This window comes from Chiloscyllium plagiosum, unplaced genomic scaffold (genome assembly GCF_037043375.1).
Source record: "Chiloscyllium plagiosum isolate Xiang-an unplaced genomic scaffold, Cpla_swu_hap1 HiC_scaffold_4, whole genome shotgun sequence".
Classification (NCBI taxonomy): domain Eukaryota; kingdom Metazoa; phylum Chordata; class Chondrichthyes; order Orectolobiformes; family Hemiscylliidae; genus Chiloscyllium; species Chiloscyllium plagiosum.
The window spans coordinates 93,999,673-94,023,721 of NW_028270142.1; positions in this window are offsets into that span (position 1 = coordinate 93,999,673).

Genomic DNA, 24,049 nt, shown 5'->3' on the forward strand with positions numbered 1-24,049 from the left:
TTTTCCTTTTCCATATTGTAATAAAATCATTTATACTATTTGAAACTACTCCTTTATACTAATTTGCATCTCTTAAATCACACCATTATTCTCCACCTCAAGAGGCCCACTAGACACGTCTTTCTTTTAGATTGCTAACATTCCTTCAATTTCATTTCCTAATTCATATTCTAGAACCCATTGTCACCACTTAGATCTGTTCTCACATTTGCAAATATTGGCTTGTTGAATCAATACAATTTGGTTGCCACACTGCCTGCAGGTTTTAGAAAGATGTCAAGTATTAAGGCCATCAGTTGTTACTTCTCACTGAGATAGCTGTGAGTTTTTATTTTGCTAAGTGCTGACTTTGAGGAGATATGATTGTGTTTGATAAAATGACAAAAGGATTGGTGCTGAACCATGAGGATTTGAACCATTTCAATTGGTAAGCAGAGTGCACTCAAGACAAAGTTACACAAATAAAGATGCTAGAAGCTGCTTTTTGCAAAAGACGGCAATGTCTGGAATAAATTTCTGATAAGTGTTTGAAGTCCTCATTTACTGTAGATGTCCAAATGATGTTAACACATTTCTGAGAGTGGCTAACCAATCTAGATAATGAAGACTGGTAGTTTCCCAGTCTCCGAAGCCAAGTAAAGAAGTTGGCATTCCTACAGTTCAACACTCAATATGTTTGGAAATATTAGCGATCTTACAAGTATAACTAAAGCCATTTCTTCACTATGCACGTTTGATGTTGAAATAAGGAGGATTAAAGTTATCCTGCAGAATAATAGCTACAATGATCAAATCACTTCTCACTTTATATCATGTAAATTCATAGAACATTTTAAGATTGTTAGTCCTAAAAAGTACGCTATCTAAATTACATTAGCCTAGAAGGAACCACATGGGTGGTGTTCACAAGATCCTGCTGTAAAGTCAAAAATCTGTCCTACCTATCACACAAATCAATAACTTGCTATATGGATTTCAGTGCTGGTGCGATGCCAAATGTATTGGCTATGTGTCCAAACATTAGTGAAATTATCAAACAGAATACACTGTCAGCTGTTCATCACAAGTAAAGTTCTGACTGCACCAATCTAGCCCATGCTTACAATACAGTGTTCATTGCTAAGTAATCCTTGAGTGTGTGAAGAATAATGCTGACAACCAATTTAGGATTATCAGTCAGGCTTAATTTGGTACATTTGTGTGTACTGGAAACTCCATATATTAATGCACAGGGCCCTGTTCATGCAAATAGAATGAACATGTGCACACATGGTGTCTTGTTTCAACTCAACAAACAGGTGACAGCCTTTCTTCAGCTCATTTCTCAGGAGAATGTCCTAATCAATCAGGGTCAAACTGAATTAATATTTAAACAAAAGCTGGCTAGTAAATGTCAGCCATCCTCAATTCTGTATTCTCTAGAGCAACGCTATGAACAAACAGATTTCATTTGCCAACCAATGAAAACTTTCATAGAGTCATAGATTCATAGAGATGTACAGCATGGAAACAGAGCCTTTGGTCCAACTTGTCCATGACGATCAGATATCCCAACCTAATCTAGTGCCATTTGCCAGCACTTGGCCCATATCCCTCTAAACCTTTCCTATTCAAATACCCATCCAGATGCCGTTTAAATGTTGTAATTGTCCCAGCCTCCATCACTTCCTCTGGCAACTAATTCCATACACGCACCACCCTCTGCATGAAAAAGTTGCCTCTTAGGTCGCTTTTAAATCTTTCCCCTCTCACTCTAAAACTATGCCCTCTAGTTCTGGACTCCCCGACCCCAGGGAAAAGAACTTATCTATTTATCTTATCCATACCCCTCATGATTTTATAAACTTCTATAAGGTCACCCCACAGCCTCCGACGCTCCAGAGAAAACAGCCCCAGCCTATTCAGCCTCTCCCTATAGCTCAAATGCTCCAACCCTGGCAACATCCTTGTAAATCTTTTCTGAACTATTTCATGTTTCACAACATCCTTCCAGTAAGAGGGAGACCAGAATTGCACGCAATATTACAAAAGTAGCCTAACCAATGCTCTGTACATTGCCACAACATGACCTCCCAGTTCCTGTACTCAATACTCTGACCAATAAAGGAAACACCTTCTTCACTAACCTGTGACTCCATTTTCAAGGAACTATGAACCTGCACTCCAAGGTCTATTTATTTAGCAACACTCCCCAGGACCTGACCATTAAGTGTATAAGTCTTTCTCTGACTTGCCTTTCCAAAAGCACCTCAGATATATCTAAATTAAGCTCCATGTGCCACTTCTCAGCCCATTGGCCCATCTGATCAAGATCCCATTGTCCTTTCATAATGGAAAGGATTTCCTGGTTTTTCACTTTTCTGATATTCTTGTGAATTTTCGTGATGAGTGCAAACCAAAAAGTTTCAATTAAGTATGTCTTTTTTGCCAACAATACTTAAATTCTGTACTTTAATGACAATTTAATTTGGCTTGTAGTCAAATATTTACATGATATTTTCCAAATGGCATATGATCAGTATGACAAAAGGAGTTTTACATTGATTGGATTCTTTGAATTGTTAAAACCTTGATAACAAAGAATGACATAAGGAGAAAAGATGTTAGTTCAGAAAATCACCAAGTAGCATAAGAATGAGTAGTGATTGGAAATAACAAATGTCACAGTTATTTACTAATCCCTGATAGTAATTGTAGATACTTTGATCAACTTGACCAGAGATGTTTTGGCATGTCTCTGGGCAGATGAGACTTGAACCTGGAACTTCAGGCCTAGTAATAATGACACCATCACGGTGCCACAAGAGCCCTCAGTTATGCCATTGGACAAATTGTAACCAAGGCATTGTGACAATTGCTGGAAAAACTCAGTAGGTATGCCAGCATCTGTGAAGATAAATCCACAGAAATATTAATTCTGATTTATCTTCACAGATGCTGCCAGATGTACTGAGCTTTCCCAACAATTGTTACAGAACTAGTTCTGAGGAAGGGTCAGCAAGTCTGAAACATTAACTCTGTTTTCTCTTCAAGGGTCAGTGAGGACTTGTTGAGCCGAAGGGCCTGTTTCCACACTGTAAGTAATCTAATCTAAAAAAAAGGATGCTCCAGACCTGCTGAGCTTTTCCAGCAATTGTTACAGAACTAGTTCTGAGGAAAGGTCAGCGGACCTGAAACATTAACTCTGTTATGTCTTTACAGATGCTGCCAGACCTGCTGAGCTTTCCAACAATTTCTATTTTTGTTTCTGTTTTATAGCATCTGCAGTTCTTTTAGTTTTTATTTTGCAAAGTAACAAGTGTCAGGGATTTTAATGTTCAAATAGTTTGGATGAATCAAAATGTTTGAAGTGATGTGGAAGCTGTGTTTTGTATTTTCATTGGCGAATATAAATCACACTAAATCTTTTTTCTTTCATTTTTGCAAAATTGGAGTTATTTCATCATATCTATGTTTGTGTGCATAGTTTACAGGTATCAACATCTGCAATTCATACCCAGCCAGTTGACTGTACAATGGTATGAACTTGTAAGCTCCATTCATCTATTAATCTTTTTAATATTTTTGCATAGTGAGAGCATGTTTTAACTTTGGAATGTTTATTTGCAGACACAAAGGATGGCAGTGGTGCAAATAGAAATGAGAAGTGACAACTGGAGGATGCAAGGAATTCATTCAAGTATTATTAGCAGGAGGCAGTTGGGAGGTCGATATCTTAATTATAGATTAGACTCCTGAATACTTCAGAAAGTCCACTTTAAAACTCTTCAGAAATTAGAAGTCTTCATTTTAAGCCTGTCACAATCATTTCTTAAAATATGATGTGAAACTTTCTTGTACATTTTAAATATAAAAGGCAAATATACATACAGACAAAGAAGGACACCAGTTTGATTTGGATAACACACACATCCTAGGACAGGCAAAACAAAGACATGCACGAAAATTCTTAGAGGCATGGCACTCCAACCAGAACTCCTTCAATAAATACATTGATTTAGATGCTATCCACCTTCCCTTGAAAAAAAAACTGGAAATGATATCACCCACCTTCAGAAACTACAAAATTATGAGGGGCATGGATAGGATAAATAGACAAAGTATTTTCCCTGGGGTGGGGAAGTCCAGAACTGGAGGGCATAGGTTTGGGGTGAGAGGGGAAAGATATAAAAGAGACCTAAGAGGCAACTTTTTCACGCAGAGGGTGGTACGTGTATGGAATGAGCTGACAGAGGATGTGGTGGAGGCTGGTACAATTGCAACATTTAAGAGGCATTTGGATGGATATATGAATAGGAAGGGTTTGGAGGGATATGGGCCGGGTGCTGGCAGGTGGGACTAGATTGGGTTGGGATATCTGGTTGGCATGGACGGGTTGGACCGAAGGGTCTGTTTCCATACTGTACATCTCTATGACTCTATGACCTATAAATAGAGAGGCGGGACATACCACCAGCACTTCACCAGAGATTCTCACTGATGATGTTATCTGGTATGGTGACAAAATGTCTGAAAAGAAACCTTCAAGCTCAGCGAGCTAACTTACATACTTAAAAAAAGGCAAATCCTACCATACAGGCATTGTTGTGTGTTAATATGCTTCATCTTGTTTTTTCACAACACTGTCCACTTTTGGACATCCTAAGGAAAAGGCAATGCAATTTCTTTTTACCAGCATTGGCTGTGTATTTACCTATATGGCAGAAATGTTACAATGTTCTCTATTTAAGAGGAAATTAGATTATACAAACATTGTTCCAAATTCTGCTCTGTTTCACAACCACATGACCAGATGGGACCACAAGCAAGTCATTTACTTCCTACAGGGTTTTGCAAGGTTTTCTTGAACATCATAGTAATTGAGGGTGTTTTTATATGTATGCATCCTATGCAGGAAAAGAATATGAAGATATGTAAAAGGAAAAAGAGTAGGCCACTGATCTGATTTTAACCTCAATTCTACATTTCTGCATATCCAGGATAATCATTCATCCTCTTGGTAATCAAGAATTGATCTAGCCCTGCCTTAAAAATATTCTACATCAACTGCCTTTTGAAAAAGAGAATTCTAAAGACTCATGACCCTCTGAGAGAAAAAAAAATCCTCATCTCTGTCTTCAATGGGCATCCTCTTGTTTCTAAACTATGACCCCTAGTTCTAGATTGTCCCACAGGAGAAAACATTATTTCGACAAACTTTTGGTCCAGTCCCCTCAGTATCTTCTATGTTTCAGTTACATCACCTCTGACTCCTCTAATCTCCAGAGAAATGCACCGTGGGGTAATTTTTTATCCCATTCTTTCTTCTATAATTTTCACTGCTGTAGAGAGAGTTTTAAACTAGTACATTGGAAGAGGGAAGGATTCCCTTGAGGAGGGATTTGGAAATTTAAAATGAAGACAGGAATCGTGAAGGGTAATGAAATGGATAATGGAAATTAGAGTGCAATAAAACAGGTGAGCTGCAAAGTTAGTATCAAATGAGACAGAGACTTTAAAGGTAATAGGCATCAGACAGTAAGGTAAATGCTTGGAATAGAAGTAAAGAAGAACTGAAGTTACTTCATCTGAATACATGGATCAATAAGAATGATGAACGAGTGTCAGAGATAGAAATAAATAATATGTAATCAGTGTTATAGAGATATGGTTAAAAGGCAACAGATTGGGAAATAATTATTCTAGGGTACATGTTTTTGAGGACAATCAGAATGGATAAGGAGGAGGGATAGCCCTAATAACATTGGATGATAAAAGAACATTCAATGAGAAAGGATCTGTCTCAGAAAATCAGGAAATAGAATCACAATAGCTGAAGATTAGGGAAGAATTTGGTGGGATTAGTTTAGAAGCCGAAAATGTGTTGCTGGAAAAGCGCAGCAGGTCAGGCAGCATCCAGGGAACAGGAGAATCGACGTTTCGGGCATAAGCCCTTCTTCAGGAATGAGGAAAGTTTGTCCAGCAGGCTAAGATAAAAGGTAGGGAGGAGGGACTTGGGGGAGGGGCGTCGGAAATGTGATAGGTGGAAAGAGGTCAAGGTGAGGGTGATAGGTCAGACTGGGGTGGGGGCGGAGAGGTCGGGAAGAAGATTGCAGGTTAGGAAGGCGGTGCTGAATTTGATGGATTAGACTGAGACAAGGTGGGGGGAGGGGAAATGAGGAAACTGGTGAAATCCGAGTTCATCCCTTGTGGTTGGAGGGTTCCTAGGCGGAAGATAGGCGCTCTTCCTCCAACCGTCGTTTTGTTGTGGTCTGGCGATGGAGGAGTCCAAAGACCTGCATATCCTTGGTGGAGTGGGAGGGGGAATTGAAATGTTGAGCCACAGGGTGGTTGGGTTGGTTGATCCGGGTGTCCCAGAGGTGTTCTCTGAAACGCTCCGCAAGTAGCCGGCCTGTCTCCCCAATATAGAGGAGGCCACATCGGGTGCAGAGGATGCAATAGATGATGTGTGTGGAGGTGCAGGTGAATCTGTGGTGGATATGGAAGTTTCCTTTGGGGCCTTGGAGGGAGGTGTTCGATGGATTAGACTGAGACAAGGTGGGGGGAGGGGAAATGAGGAAACTGGTGAAATCCGAGTTCATCCCTTGTGGTTGGAGGGTTCCTAGGCGGAAGATGAGGCTTCCTCTATATTGGGGAGACAGGCCGGCTACTTGCGGAGCGTTTCAGAGAACACCTCTGGGACACCCGGACCAACCAACCCAACCACCCTGTGGCTCAACATTTCAATTCCCCCTCCCACTCCACCAAGGATATGCAGGTCTTTGGACTCCTCCATCGCCAGACCACAACAAAACGACGATTGGAGGAAGAGCGCCTCATCTTCCGCCTAGGAACCCTCCAACCACAAGGGATGAACTCGGATTTCACCAGTTTCCTCATTTCCCCTCCCCCCACCTTGTCTCAGTCTAATCCATCAAATTCAGCACCGCCTTCCTAACCTGCAATCTTCTTCCCGACCTCTCCGCCCCCACCCCAGTCTGACCTATCACCCTCACCTTGACCTCTTTCCACCTATCACATTTCCGACGCCCCTCCCCCAAGTCCCTCCTCCCTACCTTTTATCTTAGCCTGCTGGACAAACTTTCCTCATTCCTGAAGAAGGGCTTATACCCGAAACGTCGATTCTCCTGTTCCCTGGATGCTGCCTGACCTGCGCTTTTCCAGCAACACATTTTCAGTTCTGATCTCCAGCATCTGCAGACCTCACTTTCTCCTCTTAGTTTAGAAACCCCCAACCAACAGTTAGACCATTGGACAGAGCATTAGATTAGATTAGATTAGATTCCCTACAGTGTGGAAACAGGCCCTTCGACCCAACAAGTCCACAGCGACCCTCCGAAGAGCAACCCACCCAGACCCATTCCCCTACATTCACCCCTGACTAATGCACCTAACACTAAGGGCAATTTAGCATGGCCAATTCACCTAACATGCACATCTTTGGACTGTGGAGGAAACCGGAGCACCCGGAGGAAACCCACGCAGACACTGGGAGAATGTGCAAACTCCATACAGACAGCTGCCCGAGGCGGGAATTGAACCCAGGTCCCTGGCTCTGTGAGGCTGTGCTAACCGTACTGCCCCTTTTTGAATTTTTTGGAGTTGGTGACAAAGGCAGTGAAATAGTTGTGGGGGGGGCTTTAATCTTCATAATCTTCAAATTGGTTAGAAAGTGATTTGTGAAAGGAGCTGGTAGAATGTATTTGGGACAAAAAACCTGGAGAAATGTGTAGTGGAATCAATTAGGGATAAAGCTATTTTCACTCTAGAATTGTGCAATGAGACAGGATTAATTATTAACGCTGAAGTAAAAGATCTACCGAAAAATTTAAATCTTTGCATAACTTACATTAAGTTTGAAAATCTTCACTTACAAACAATAGTCTTAAACTTAAATTAGATAAATTATGAAGAGAGAGCTGGATCTGATTTATTGGAAAGTAGGCTTAAAGGTATTGCCGTAGATAAACAGGGGGAACACTCAAAGCAATAATTCAAATTATTCAACCAAATACATTCCATTGAAAATAAAAAATCTGCCCAGAAATAGATATCCGTACCTTACTAAGTAAGTTAAGGACAGCATCAGGTGAAAAGAAAAGGTTTAAAAAACTTCAAAGAACAGTTGTAAATCCAAGAATTGGGAATGTTTTAGAAATCAATGAAAAAGTTTATAAAATAAACAAAAATAGAATGAGATCAATGTAGCCTAGAATAGTAAAGAGATTGTAAGATCTTCTACAATTTAAAAAATTGTTCATGGGATGTGAGAGTCTCTAGCCAACATTTATTGCCTGTTCCTAATTGCCCTGGAAAAGGTGGTGGTGAGTGGCTTTCGCGATCTGCTGTAGTCTTTGGTGTAAAGAAATATCTACAATGATGTTATTGAAGTCAATTCCAGAATATTGCCGCAGCAAGTATAAAGGAACAGCAATGCAGTTCCAAGGCAGAATGGGCGAGGGGGGGGGGGGGGGGGGGGGGGGGGTGGAGGGGGGAGGGGGGGTAAACTTGCTGGTGCTGATGTTCCCTTGATCTTATAGCCAATTGGGTAATGGGTTTGAAGGTGCTGTCAAAGGAGCCTTGTTGAATTACTGCAATATTTTGGAGATGATAAACACTGCTGCCAGCATGCATTGCTGGTGAAGGGAATGAATGTTGAAGGTGGGGAAGAGTTGTTAATCAGGCAGATTGCTATACACTGGATGGTGTCAAGCTTCTTGAATATTGTTAAGAGTGCATCAGGGCAAATGGAGTCTATTCCATCATGTTCCTGATTTGTGCCATATGGACAGAATTGGAGAGACAGCAAGTGAGTTACTAACCAAAGAATTCCTAACGTCTGTATTGCTCTTGCAGCCATGGTATGGCAGGGCATATGGCTACATGGCTCGCCCAGTTCAGCTTTTGGTCAATGGAAACTCGCAGGATATTAATAGTGCAAGATTTAGTTATATTAATGCCATCAAAGAGTGATAGAGATTCTCTCACATTTGGTATGGCAATTGTGTTATTTCAAAAATTCTTTACCACTTATCCGCCCAAGTCTATATATTGTCCACGTCTTGCTATATATGAATGTGGGCTGCTTCAGTATCTGAGGAGTCATGAATGGTGCTGAATATTGTGCAATCATCAATGCACAGTCCCAGGTTGGGTCTTATTATAGAGGGAATATCATTGATGAAGCAGCTGAGGATGGTTGGGTCGAGGGCACTATCCTGAGGAAGTCCTGCAGAAATGTCCTGGAACTGAGATGACTGACCTCTAACAATAATAATCATCTTCATTTGTGCCAGGTCAATTATAACCAGCAGATGGTTTGCTTCTTTATTCCCAATTATTCTACGTGTTGCAGCGCTCCTTGATGCTATTCTTGGTTGACTGCTGCCTTGATGGCAATGACAGTCATTCTCACCCACCTCTGGCGTTCAGTCCTTTTGTCTATGTTTGAATGAAAGTTTAACATGGTCAGAAGAAAGTTGCAGATACCAAATTTAGCATCAGTGAGATGGTTATTCCCTTGCAAATGCCACTTGAAAGCACTGTTGACAATCATTCCATTATTTTACTGATGATCCAACGCAGCCTGATAGAGCGGCAATTGGCTGGATTGAATTTGTCTTTTTTTTGTGTGTACAGGACATACCTGGACAATTTTGCACATTGTTTGGCAGATACAAGTTTTATAGTTGTAATGGAATATCTTGGTCAGAGGCACAACTAGATCTGGAGCATAAGTCTTCAGTACATTATGGACCGGGCCAGACCCCCTCAAAGCATTTCCAGAAGCTCATCCAGACCCTAAATTTTCTAGTTATTTTAAGTAGATGTTAGTGGATATTCCAGGGGTGATGCAGCTAGTCAAACCACTCAGTTTTAAACAAAACAGAATTTATTTACAGACTACTGAATGAGACCTAAGCAAAAGAAAACAGACTTTAGAATAACAACTACTTGAAAACCTGACCGGCACAATATCCCCCGCAACTTAACAAAGAGCTGTTCCGATTTCCTGCAGCATCCCCATAAACACACCCCTTGGCAAAAAGGCAAATTCAAATACAGGTTCTTACAGGAGATAGAGATTGCAGAGAGAATTAGCCAGGGATCATTGGCTGAAACATGGAATCTCCTTATTCCCAGCAGTGTCTCAGGGTCTCCAGCTAAAGCTAAACCAAACGAGAAAAATCTCTGAACAGGGAGAACTGGCCATTCTCTTTTCATTGTACAAATGTTCTTTCCAAAAAACCTCTAAAAGCCCCTTTCCCTGATTGTTGCCTTAGGATTGTTGCCTTTTGATTATGACAGTTAGTCATAATTAAAAGTGGCCTAACCCAGACAAATCAGAACGTCTGCCTTTTTTCAACCCCTTTTGCAAAAAACCAAGGGCAACATAATCTTGTTAAAGGAGCAGCATTGCTGGAATGTTGGCAGGGCCCATAGTCTTCACAATATCCAATGTCTTCAGTTGTTACTTATTATTGTAGGGAGTGAATCAAACTGGTTGTAGACTGGTTTCTGGGATTCTGGGGATCTCAGGAGAATAGCAAGTTGGATCATCCACTCAGCCAATCTGGCTAGATTATGGATGTAAATACTTCAAACCTTTTTTTAAGTTATGTGTTTGGCTCATTTGTCATTGAGGCTGAAGATTTTTGTGGCACTCCTACTTTAATTGTCCACCACTAATCATGAATGGCAGGAATTTGTTTTTCAATTTCCTTGTGGGATATGGACATCTCTGACTAGGTCAGCATTTATTCTCCATTCCTAAACAGCTAGAGGCTATTAAGAATCAACCCCATTGCTACAGCCTAGAGGCAAATGCAGGCCAGACCAGGTAAGGATAGCAGATAGCAACCTCGAGTGGGTGTTTTTTATGGCAGTGTATACATGGTGGCCATTAGATCAGCTTCTAATTTCAGAATTTTATTGAATTCAAATTTCACTATCTATCATGGTGAGGTTCAAACTCATTGACCCAGAACAATGGATTACTAGTCCCATGACTGTTCTAACTCCTCCCATTGACTGCAGAGTTTAGATCAGATCTGTTTAGATTAGATTAGATTACATTACATTACAGTGTGGAAACAAGCCCTTCGGCCCAACAAGTCCACACCAACCCACCGAAGCGAAACCCACCCATACTCCTACATTTACCCCTTACCTAATACTACGGGCAATTTAGTATGGCCAATTCACCTGACCCTGCACATCTTTGGACTGTGGGAGGAAACCGGAGCACCCGGAGGAAACCCACGCAGACACGGGGAGAACATGCAAACTCCACACAGTCAGTCGCCTGAGGCGGGAATTGAACCCGGGTCTCTAGCGCTGTGAGGCAGCAGTGCTAACCACCGTGCCGCCCCTGTTGGTTGTGGGACATTGTCTATCACATCTCATTTTCATGCTGGAGCTCCTGGCATACCCTCTTGCACTCTCCACTGAACGAGGGTTGATCCCCAAGCCTGATGATAAAGATGGAGTGGGGATATGTCATGAGATTACAGATTGTGGTTAATACAATTCTGCTGCCACTGATGCCACACAGCACCTCTTAGATGCCCAGTTCTGAGTTGCCAGATTTGTTTATAAAGTGTGTTCTATTTATCATGATGGTATTGCCACACAACACAATGGAGGGCATCCTCAATGTGAAAGTGGGACCTTGACTTTACAAGCGCAGTGCAGTGGTCACTCCTATCAACACTGTCAAAGACAGATGCATTTGAGGCAGTTAGACAGGTGAGAGGGAACTTAAATGCATTTTTCCTTTTGTTGGTTCCTTCACCACCTACTACCGACCCAATAGCAGCGATGTCCTTTCAGATTTGATGAGCTTCGTCAGTGGTTGTCTTGCCATAACAATCTTAGTGATAGACATTGATGTCCGCTATTAAATTTACATTCTGTGCTCTTGACACACAATGCTTTTTCCAGGTGCTATTCAACATAGAAGAGGGCTGAGACCTCAAAATGTGGTAATCAGCAGGAGGATTTTTGCCCATGTTTGACCTGATGTCATGCCACTTTAAAATATATGGATTCAATTTTGAGGACTTCCAGTTCAGCTGATTTCCAACTATATACCACTGTGCTGCCACCTCTGGTGGATCAGTCCCATTGCTGAGACATGACACACTCAGCGAATGTGGTGGTGTCACTTGTGGCACCGTCGGTAAGCTATGATTCCATGAGAATGTCAGTCTGTTGCTTGACAAGCCTGCGAGACAGCATTCCCAATGTTGGCACAAGATCCCAGATGTTGGTAAGAAGGAGTTGTAGGGCCAACAGGACTGTGTTTGACTTGTCATTTCCTATGCCTAGGTCAATGCCAAGTGGTCAATCCAGTTTCATTCCTTTCTTTGTACTCCATCAGTCAGCCACATGGAAAGATACAGAAAATGGACCCGTGAGGATGGAGGAAGACTGAGTGAAGAATTTCCAGTACCTCATCCCAAGAACAGAATGCTACCATCATCAGATGTCCAGAACACACACTGTACTAAAAGCTTATTTGTTCTTCCAGGACCAATGAGCTACTTACAGATTGCATACCTTCCTTACAGATATTTGACTGCCTGTCTTAGGTCTCCATTCTGAATCCAGAACCTTATAATACTTTCATGAAAGTGAAATTCTGTTTGATAAGTTCATTAGGATTTTTTAAGGATGTAATGAGAGGAGGGGGGCAAAGGGGAACCGGTAGATGTCAACTCCCCACTCTGTAGTGGAGTGCCAGAACTGAGGAACACCTGGAAAGTACTGTCATTGTTATCTCAGAAGCTGCTGAATTGGACTTGATAGATTGTTAAAATTTTAATGTAATTCAAATTAGACAAGTACTGTAATGGCTATCTGTTAGCTTATCACCAATGTGGTAAATTCAAAGGTGTACTCATAAGCTGACAGCACCACCACCTACAAACCCATCCCTGACTTGGAACCATTATTTTTTCACTGTTGCTGCATAAACTCCTGGAAATCCCTTCCTAACAGCATGAAGGTTGTGTGTACCATGGCCAGCCCCTCTCAAGAGCAATTCAGGATTGGCAATAAATGCTGACCTCCCAGTGATGCTCACATCCCATGAAATCAAAAATGTTACAAAGCCTAATTTCTGTTCTTTCTTTTAATCTTGATAGATGTCACAATCTTGAAAGCACAACCTGCACAACTGATTTAAACATCACACAACACCAGGTTATAGTCCAACAGGTTGATTTGGAAGCACGAGCTTTCAGAGCACTGCTAATTCGTATTCTTACACAAAGAAGTTCAAAGAGAAAATTGTGAGAGATGGAAAGATAGTGAAGAAAGGGATGAAAGATGGAAAATAAATTAGTTCTCAGTAACAGTAGGTTAGGGTAATGAATAAACAGTGCTTATATCTAGTGGGAGATCATATACATAAGTACTCACCAGTGTTCATTTGAAACTTCTCCCATCTGATCTTAGAATTAGTGTTGCTTTAGTACGAGAGATTTGGCAGCACCCCTATTCTCTGAGAGAAAACTGCTGAAATATGATCAACATCTCTGCACCTACTTAAAATTATATCTCTAAACTAATCTAATCCATAGCTCAGGACTACACATTATTTCTGAGATCCAGATTGCTACAGGATTGCTTTATTTTTCCATTAATTATTCAGAATTATATCTGTTCAGATTAGTATCTACAACTTGTTTAAAGTGCAGTTGTCACCAACAGGATGAGAGGTGGTATACTCATTCATTTAAACACAGATTTCTTCGCTTTTTTCCAGGTCATCTAATTCAGAAGACATTGACTGATGCTTCAAAATACTCAACAAAAAAATCTGCATTGCAAGATTACTTAGGTAACAAGTACAAAAAGTTAATTTCGAGGCAATCAGACAAATCTAGTATATTAGTTTACCCAAAATCTGCCTTTCTGCTGAAATTTGTTCAAATTTTTAAAATTATAGGCTTCCAGAACAAATATTTTGGGAAATATTGAATATTAGTCAATATACATATATGATGTATTTCTTTTGAATTGACTAGTTGATATCTTATGCAGTTTCTCAGTGATGCAAAGTAATTTAAACTTATTTTCAATTAACTTTGCTGCGCGTAGCATTGGAGCAGGAACCTACCACAGCCACCTTGCCACACACCGTCCCCCCTTCCTCATAAGCCCACAATTGGTGTAAAGGTTAGGAGTGGAGTTTCCTTCCACGCGAAGATAGTGAGGACTGCAGATGCTGGTAGTCAGAGTCAATAAAAAGTGGAGCCGGCAAGGTATTGCAGCTCAGGCAGCATCAGAGGAGCAGAAAAGTCAACCTTTCGGATTGGGACTCTTCATCAAGACTCTTTCTTCCACTTGACCTTCTCACCCTGCAGCCATTTGATGGCTACCAAGATGTTGATTGGTCTATGTCAGTCAAGAGGCTAGCATCTCTCTAGTCTCAGTAGCAGCACTAAGAGCAGCGGCCACTAATGAGACTACAGGTAGTCCAGAGTGGAGATGTGTTGTGTGGAGTTTAGAAGAAAACAACTGCAGGGTTTCATCAGGGCTAGAGTGGGAGACACAAGTGAGGAGCGGGTAATTGGGGTGGACAGGGCATGAGAGAAACATGATATGGAGCATACCTTGAGTTAGTGAATGGTAATGATAGATACATGGTGCCTGAAAAGTAGACCTCCCACTTTTCCTTGTTTCACCTGACAGGCTGGACACTTAGTGCCTGTCTCTCGCATCCTGGATAAAATCCTAACAGGACCATTAATTGGCTACTCAAGAATCTGAAGGAGGTTATATTTCAGTTATACAGGACATTGGTAGGATCACATCTCAAATACTGTGCGCAATTTTGGTCTCCTTATTTAAGAAAACATGTAAATGAATCGGAGGTGTGGTCTTAGGAGGTTTCCTAATTGATGCTAGTGGGTTGACTGATGAGGATAAAAGTTGGACAGACTGGACTTGCTTTCACTGGAGTCTAGAAGATTGAGGGGTGACTTGATTGAAATGTACAAGACCCTGAATGATCTTGACAAGGTGGATGTAGGAAGAATACATCCTCTTGCAGATCAGCCTACAATTAGGGACCACTGTTTTAAAACTGGGGGGCACCTTTTCAGGACAGAGCTGAGGAGATTTTATTTTCTCTCAGAGTTGTGTGACTTTGGAGTTCTCAGAAGGTGGTGGAGGTGGGGTCATTAAATAGCTTTAAGACAGAGTTGGATAGATTCTTGTTAGGTGGCTAATATTGCAGGGGGTAGAATGGAATGTGGAATTCAAAACACAAACCAATCAGCTGTGATTGGCAGAGCTGACTCAAGAGCTAACCAACTTCTGCTCCTTTTTCAAGTGTTTATAATAACTGCCTAAATTTCCTCTGCTACAGGTCAATTTTCTTTTCATTCACTAGTGGGACATGGGGGTAGCAGGCTGGGCCAGCATTTATTGCTTGTCAATAGCTGCCTTTGAGAAGGTGGTGGTGAGCTGCCTTCTTGAACTGCTGCAGTCCACATGCCAATTGCAATGTGGGCAAAGTGGACGTGTGTAGATGTCGGGGATGGTGATGATGCCACGCTGCAGTTTTATGGTCCCATATCCTGTTATTCCATTCCTAGTGTGACTATAAAATTCTGACTTGTGCTTTTCCATTGCTCTTCCACTAGTAATTAGTTCTGAACCCCTCTTCCCATTTGGTTTCATACTTTTCTCATTATAATTTGGCCATATTCTGTATCCAGTTCTTAGTTCTCTTGCATTTTCTTTCATCACCACTTATCTTTCATTTTCTCTGATTGGATTTACAGTTGTCCCCTCGGATGCTGCCTGACCTGCTGTGCTTTTCCAGCACCACACTGTCGACCCATTATTGATATAGTCAACTTCTAGCTCATCTTTCAGCCTAGAGGAAGCAGCGAGTATGTACTGGTAGAGATTGAACAGGAGCTGGTGATTCAGGCAAGGAGAATGGCTAATGGGTTTCTTGGATCACAGAGCACTACAAAGATGCTGTGTCTTAAGCACTGGCAGAGATGTTGCAGTCCAGTAAATACTGGTTTGGTACTTCTAAAATTGCAAGAAAAGAACTTCTTAACTTCAGATGCTGTTCTTAAAAGAAGACATATATATTTCTGATTTTCAATGTCTTAACAGAATTATGTTTTATTTATTTTAACTGCTAATCACACATCTCTCTTCAAAAATAATATAAGATTTTAAAAATCAACTTTGACTCCTTGAAGCAATTTGTTCAAATTTTACAATCCATGTTCACATCCATTTCCGAATATGGAAACCCTGTGTTTATTCAATGGCTTTTGCCTTAATTTCCCCCAGGTTCTACTTTCGGGTAAGAAACAGCATCCAAATTTCAGCACGAAAGTGCAATAAGGTGGGTATTCTTTTTAATCCAATATCTTGTCACAAATAAACATTATATACAGATCACATACCCCAACCAGAGGACACAAGGCTAATTTAAGATTTAGCCGCACTTCCCTGCCATTATTTGGTTATTGGTGTCTGTTGAATCTCCACTGGCAGTTCATTGATCTGAGCCTCACTGATAACAGCAATGGCAAAGTAAGGCCAATGAAGATTTCAAAAGCTAATATCTTCCAGCCAATGCAAGGAAGGCACCTTAAACCAAATGATTATTTTAAAAATAGTCTGAAAAGTTCCTGTGGAGCCATAAGGAGCTGAAGTGTGCCTGTAGAACCCAAACATTTACAAACTCTCAGATGTAAAACCATCATCACATCCACAAAGGAACACTGCTATACCAACTGCATCAAGGTTTATACCTTCAATGGGAGAAGATTGCAGGGGCAGGGATTCAATCAGTTTAAGGCAGGGAAGTGGTGTTGAGAGCAATCAGGTAGCTCTAGTCCTGTTGAATGGAGGAACAGACTCAATGGGCTGAATGGCCTACTTCTGCTGCTAAAGTATTATGATGTGAGAGCACAACAGTAGTCATCTACCCTCCACCGCTTCTTGTCCAAATGCCAGAGAAATATCAAGCTATGGCCCACTGGAGCGCCAGCTTTAACACTCAATGTCTCGGAAAGACATACTTCAAAAAATGGTTTTTATTGCTCCCTGATGAGCATTTTCCCAACAATAGATGCTTACTTACATCACAATGTATTTAAAAGTTATTTGTGGCGATGCATTCCATATCTTGGGCACCACTTACCTTCAAAGCAGGATTTGTAGAGATTACCTTCATTTGGCAATGTTTTTGGAAAACCGCTTTCTGAATAGCTGATGGGACGGTCCCAGGGGAATAATGCAGCATTTAATCCAACATTAAATAGTGAGGCCAACCTTTCCTTCACTTCAGTATTAGCTGCTGACTAGTGATCAGGAGAGGAAACGTTTGTTTACTTTTCCATCCTTGACAAAAGGTGCTGTGAGTTTTGCAGCATGCTCACAAATGTTCTGCCAAGGTTACCTAACTCAGCAGGAACTAGGGACTGAAACTGGATTTCCCTTGGATGCACAGAATAAATTGAGTGAACCATCAGGGAGCAGAATATTTTATAAAGTAAACGCACTGTATAATTGCTCCAGAGTCTAACAGTCATTTTAAATGTCAGATTCTGTGACTATTTCAGCACAAGAAAATGATCCAAAATCAAGGATTGAGGTGGCAATAATAAATAAACGACAAGAGAAAATGCAAATACATGATTTTATTCCTCTTGTCTTTCTCTCCCTCTCCCTCTCTCTCTTCCTCTTTCATTTCCTAAAATAAGCTCCAAGGTCATTGAGATTCTTACAAACAGATTAAAATGTTTGGGTTTATTCATCTCCAGACACCTTACAACAAGCCAAAAATGTGTCATGCTCAAAACAACCTTATTCCCAACATGCATTTAGATCATCGTGATTAAAGTAGTGAACTAATAGAGTCATAGAGTTGTAGAGATGTACAGCACGGAAACAGACCCTTCAGTCCAACTCGTCCATGCCGACCAGATATTCCAACCCAATCTCGTCCCACCTGCCAGCACCCAGCCCAAATCCCTCCAAGCCCTTCCTATTCATATACCCATCCAGATGCCTTTTAAATGCTATAATTGTACCAGTCTCCACCATTTCCTCTGGCAGCTCATTCCATTGACGCATCACTCTCTGTGTGAAAAAGTTGCCCCTTAGGTCCCTTTTATATTTTTCCCTTCTAATGGTTGCATTCTACTACATGGTACAATAATCTACAATAGTAGGTAAATATTCTTGAAATGTATTTTAATCCTATAATTCCCTTCTTGTCATGGGCATGTTATCTGGCTTCTATGTCTAATTTTGCACAAGGCCTTTCCTTGTGCTCACTGCATTCAATTTAATGCTGTTCACAATGTCTTGAGCCACTGAAATAACATGGATCACTGTAACTTTTACTTCCAACTTCAGATAGAGTACATCCTTTTTAAAATGTTAGCAACACTCTGAGATTTACATTAATTCTTTTTGACTTATTTGTTCAGTATCTATTTTGTTACTGGTCCTAAAATCGAGTCCAGAATTATGTTGAGAATATAGAGGAGGAATAGCGTATCGTTATTGTTTGGGGCCAACATTTCAAAAGTAACTAATTGACAGCAAAGTAGTTTGAGACATTCTTCAGGATGTGATAACTATAAGAAGACACTTTAAAAATTTGTTTAAAATTAAATCCAAGGCTCACAATAATGAACTAGGAGAAAAGGTTATTTGCATAACTCCACTTCTAGTAGTATTAAGTGTCCTATAACAATCGAGAACAGACAGTGCCATTAGGCTATAACTTGAACAGCCCCGTGAATTTCTCCAATGATGTTGATGAAGGAACCAGGTAGATGAGCAGATATCAGCTGGTGTCACTGTCTTTCTCCAGCTTGAAGCATTGCCAAGCAAACAAACGTTTCCCACAGAAACTATGGAGAACTCGTGAACAGTTATTGAGATTCAATATTTACCATTACGTCCCGTTCAAAATCTATTTTTGTCATTATTTTTACACTTATATGTGGTTTGCTTCTATTTCTGGCCAGCATCATGTCATCTGCTGTAGTCATTGGTCTGTTTTTGACAATCTATAAAGAAATATAAATTACATAAATAGACAAAGATCTGGCAAATGGAGAATTATGTGGGGAGATGCGAAATTGTCCATTTTTGCAGGAAGAATTTAAAATAAGTAGATTGTCTAAATAGTGAGAGATTACAGGGCTTTGAGATGCATGGGGATGAATCACCAAAATGCAGTACAGCAAGTAACTAGGAGAGCTAATAGAATGTTACTGCAAGGGGAATTGAATAAAGAAATTAGAAGGATATGCTAGGAGAAAGTGAGGACTGCAGATGCTGGAAATCAGAGTCGAGAGTGTGGTGCTGGAAAAGCACAGCAGGTCAGGCAGCATCCGAGGAGCAGGATCGTCGATATTTTGAGCATAAGCCCTTCATCTTGATTCTCCTGCTCTTCAGGTGCTACCTGACCTGCTGGGCTTTTCCAGCAACACAGTCTCGACTAAGAAGGATATGCTTCAGGGTATTGTTGTATAGGACTTTGGCGAGACTACATCTGGAGTACTGTGTACAGTATGGTCTCCTTATTGAAGGAAGGGTGTAAATGCTTTGGAAGTAGCTCAGAGAAACTTCATCTTAGTAATCCCTCTTCACCATACAAGGCCCCGGACATATGTTCCAGGTGAAGAAGTGGTTTAACTGTACTTCATTTAATCTAGTCCACTGCACACCCCACAGCCAGTCCTACTATGACTATGGTTTTGATACAGTCATCCATTTTCACCGATGCCTATTATCACATTATATGCATTGCTTTCAGTGTAGCTCACCTATTCTCTCCTAATCTTAGCTCTTATTATCACATGTTCAGCTTTTCGTCTGTTCTGGTCTGCTATGCATAACCTCATTGTTTACCCAACCCCTTTTATATATCTCTCTCTGGGCTCAATCTTCACCTATGCGCTCACCTCTTCCTCCACCTTGCACCTCTCCCCCTTCCCTCCCATCTCCTCTTTCATATAAATACCTGTTTTTCCAAGTCGCTAACTGTTCTGATAAGCCACAGGACTCAAAACATTAAAGGCTGCTTTCTTCCCACAGATGCTGCCAGACCACAGTCCAAAGATGTGCAGGTCAGATGAATTGGCCATGCTAAATTGTCCGTAGTGTTAGGTAAGGGGTAAATGTAGGGGTATGGGTGGGTTGCGCTTTGGCGAGTCGGTGTGGACTTGTTGGGCCGAAGGGCCTGTTTCCACACTGTAAAGTAATCTAATCTAATCTAATCTGATCTAAACCTGTAGAGTTTCATTAGCATCTGCAGTTCATTGTTTTATTTTACTCTTTAATTTACTGCCACCTCTCTCCCAGGTATTTCCACCTTGAAGAAATTCTGCTCCTCTCTCCGATAGGATTTCCATTCGAATCTTTCTTCTTGATCTCCATCATTACTTTCATTTTCTCTCCCAGTATTTGACAAGTCTTTGCCAAAGCTCGTTTCCGCAGCCATATCTCAGTCCTCAGTGACTGCCTTTGACTGACTTACCCCACATGGATTCTGACTGAAATTTCAGTCCTTGTGTTTCAAATCCATCCAGGATCACATGTGGGTAAAAACAATGACTGCAGATGCTGGAAACCAGATTCTGGATTAGTTCAGGCAGCATCCGAGGAGCTTTGAAATCGACGTTTTGGGCAAAAGCCCTTCATCAGGAATAAAGGCAGAGACCCTGAAAGGTGGAGAGATAAGCTAGAGGAGGGTGGGGGTGGGGAGAAAGTAGCATAGAGTACAGTAGGTGAGTGGGGGAGGGGATGAAGGTGATAGGTCAGGGAGGAGGGTGGAGTGGATAGGTGGAAAAGAAGATAGGCAGGTAGGACAAGTATATGGGGACAGTGCTGAGCTGGAAGTTTGGAACTAGGGTGAGGTGGGGGAAGGGGAAACGAGGAAACTGTTGAAGTCCACAGTGATGCCCTGGGGTTGAAGTGTTCCGAGGCGGAAGATGAGGCGTTCTTCCTCCAGGCGTCGGGTGGCGAGGGAGCGGCGGTGAAGGAGGCCCAGGACCTCCATGTCCTCAGCAGAGTGGGAGGGGGAATTGAAATGTTGGGCCACAGGGCGGTGGGGTTGATTGATGCGGGTGTCCCAGAGATGTTCCCTAAAGCGCTCTGCTAGGAGGCGTCCAGTCTCCCCAATGTAGAGGAGTCCGCATCGGGAGCAACGGATACAATAAATGATATTGGTGGATGTGCAGGTAAAACTTTGATGGATGTGGAAGGCTCCTTTAGGGCCTTGGATGGAGATGAGGGAGGAGGTGTGGGCGCAGGTTTTGCAATTCCTGCAGTGACAAGGGAAGGTGCCAGGATGGGAGGGTGGGTTGTAGGGGCGCGAGGACCTGACCAGGTAGTTACGGAGGGAACGGTCTTTGCGGAAGGCGGAAAGGGGTGGGGAGGGAAATATATCCCTGGTGGTGGGCTCTTTTTGGAGGTGGTGGAAATGTCGGCGGATGATTTGGTTTATGCGAAGGTTGGTAGGGTAGAAGGTGAGCACCAGGGCCGTTCTGTCCTTGTTACAGTTGGAGGGGTGGGGTCTGAGGGCGGAGGTGCGGGATGTGGACGAGATGCGTTGAAGGGCCTCTTTAACCATGTGGGAAGGGAAATTGTGGTCTCTAAAGAAGGAGGCCATCTGGTGTGTTCTGTGGTGGAACTGGTCCTCCTGGGAGCAGAAACGGCGGAGGCAGAGGAATTGAGAATACGGGATGGCATTTTTGCAAGAGGTAGGGTGGGAAGAGGTGTTATCCAGGTAGCTGTGGGAGTCGGTGGGTTTGTAAAAAATGTCAGTGTCAAGTCAGTCGTCATTAATGGAGATGGAGAGGTCCAGGAAGGGGAGGGAGGTGTCAGAGATGGTCCAGGTAAATTTAAGGTCAGGGTGGAATATGTTGGTGAAGTTGATGAATTGCTCAACCTCCTCGCAGGAGCACGAGGTGGCGCCAATGCAGTCATGAATGTAGCGGAGGAAGAGGTAGGGAGTGGTGCTGGTGTAATTACGGAAGATCGACTGTTCTACATAGCCAACAAAGACACAGGCATAGCTGGGGCCCATACGTGTGCCCATGGCTACCCCTTTGGTGTGGAGGAAGTGGGAGGATTCGAAGGAGAAATTATTAAGGGCCAGTTCGGCTAAACGAATGAGAGTGTCAGTGGAAGGGTACTGTTGGGGACGTCGGGAGAGGAAAAAACAGAGGGCTTGGAGGCCCTGGTCATGGCGGATGGAGGTATAGAGGGATTGGATATCCATGGTGAAGATGAGGCTTTGGGGGCCAGGAAAACGGAAGTCTTGGAGGAGGTGAAGGTCGTGGGTGGTGTCTCGAATGTATGTGGGGAGTTCCTGGACTAGGGGGGATAGGACAGTGTCGAGGTAGGTAGAGATGAGTTCAGTGGGGCAGGGGCATGCTGGGACAATGGGTTGGCCAGGGTGGTCAGGCTTGTGGATCTTGGGAAGGATGTAGAACCAGGCAGTGCGGGGTTCCCGGACTATGAGGTTGGAAGCTGTGGGTGGGAGATCTCCTGAGGTGATGAGGTTCTGTATGGTCTGGGAGATCATGGTTTGGTGATGGGGGGTGGGGTCATGGTCGAGGTGGGGGGTAGGAAGAGGTGTCATCGAGTTGGCGTTTGGCTTCAGCGGTGTAGAGGTCAGTGCGCCAGAGTACCACTGCGCCCCCTTTATCCGCTGGCTTAATGGTGAGGTCGGGATTGAAGCAGAGACACACTGACCTCTACACCAGTGAAGCCAAACGCCAACTCGAGGACACCTCTTCCTACCACCCCATCGACCATGACCCCACCCCCCATCACCAAACCATCATCTCCCAGACCATACAGAACCTCATCACACACAGCTTCCAACTTCATAGTCCGGGAACCCCGCACTGCCCAGTTCTACCTCCTTCCCAAGATCCACAAGCCTGACCACTCTGGCCGACCCAATGTCTCAGCATGCTCCTGCCCCACTGAACTCATTTCTACCTACCTCGACACTGTCCTATCCCCCCTAGTCCAGGAACTCCCCACATACGTTCGAGACACCACCCACGACCTTCACCTCCTCCAAGACTTCCGTTTCCCCAGCCCCCAATGCCTCATCTTCACCATGGATATCTAATCCCTCTACACCTCCATCCACCATGACCAGGGCCTCCAAGCCCTCTGTTTTTTCCTCTCCCAACGTCCCCAACAGTACCCTTCCACTGACACTCTCATTCGTTTGGCCGAACTGGCCCTCACACTTAACAATTTCTCCTTCGAATCCTCCCACTTCCTCCAGACCAAAGGGGTAGCCATGGGCACACGTATGGGCCCCAGCTATGCCTGTGTCTTTGTTGGCTATGTAGAACAGTCGATCTTCCGTAATTACACCAGCACCACTCCCCCACCTCTTCCTCCGCTACATTCATGACTGCATTGGCGCCACCTCGTGCTCCTGCGAGGAGGTTGAGCAATTCATCAACTTCACCAACATATTCCACCCTGACCTTAAATTTACCTGGACCATCTCTGACACCTCCCTCCCCTTCCTGGACCTCTCCATCTCCATTAATGACGACTGACTTGACACTGACATTTTTTACAAACCCACCGACTCCCACAGCTATCTGGATAACACCTCTTCCCACCCTACCTCTTGCAAAAATGCCATCCCGTATTCCCAATTCCTCCGCCTCCGCCGTATCTGCTCCCAGGAGGACCAGTTCCACCACAGAACACACCAGATGGCCTCCTTCTTTAGAGACCACAATTTCCCTTCCCACGTGGTTAAAGATGCCCTCCAACGCATCTCGTCCACATCCCTAACCTCCGCCCTCAGACCCCACCCCTCCAACCGTAACAAGGACAAAACGGCCCTACCAACCTTCGCATAAACCAAATCATCCGCTGACATTTCCGCCACCTCCAAAAAGAGCCCACCACCAGGGATATATTTCCCTCCCCACCCCTTTCCGCCTTCCGCAAAGACCGTTCCCTCCGTGACTACCTGGTCAGGTCCACGCCCCCCTACAAC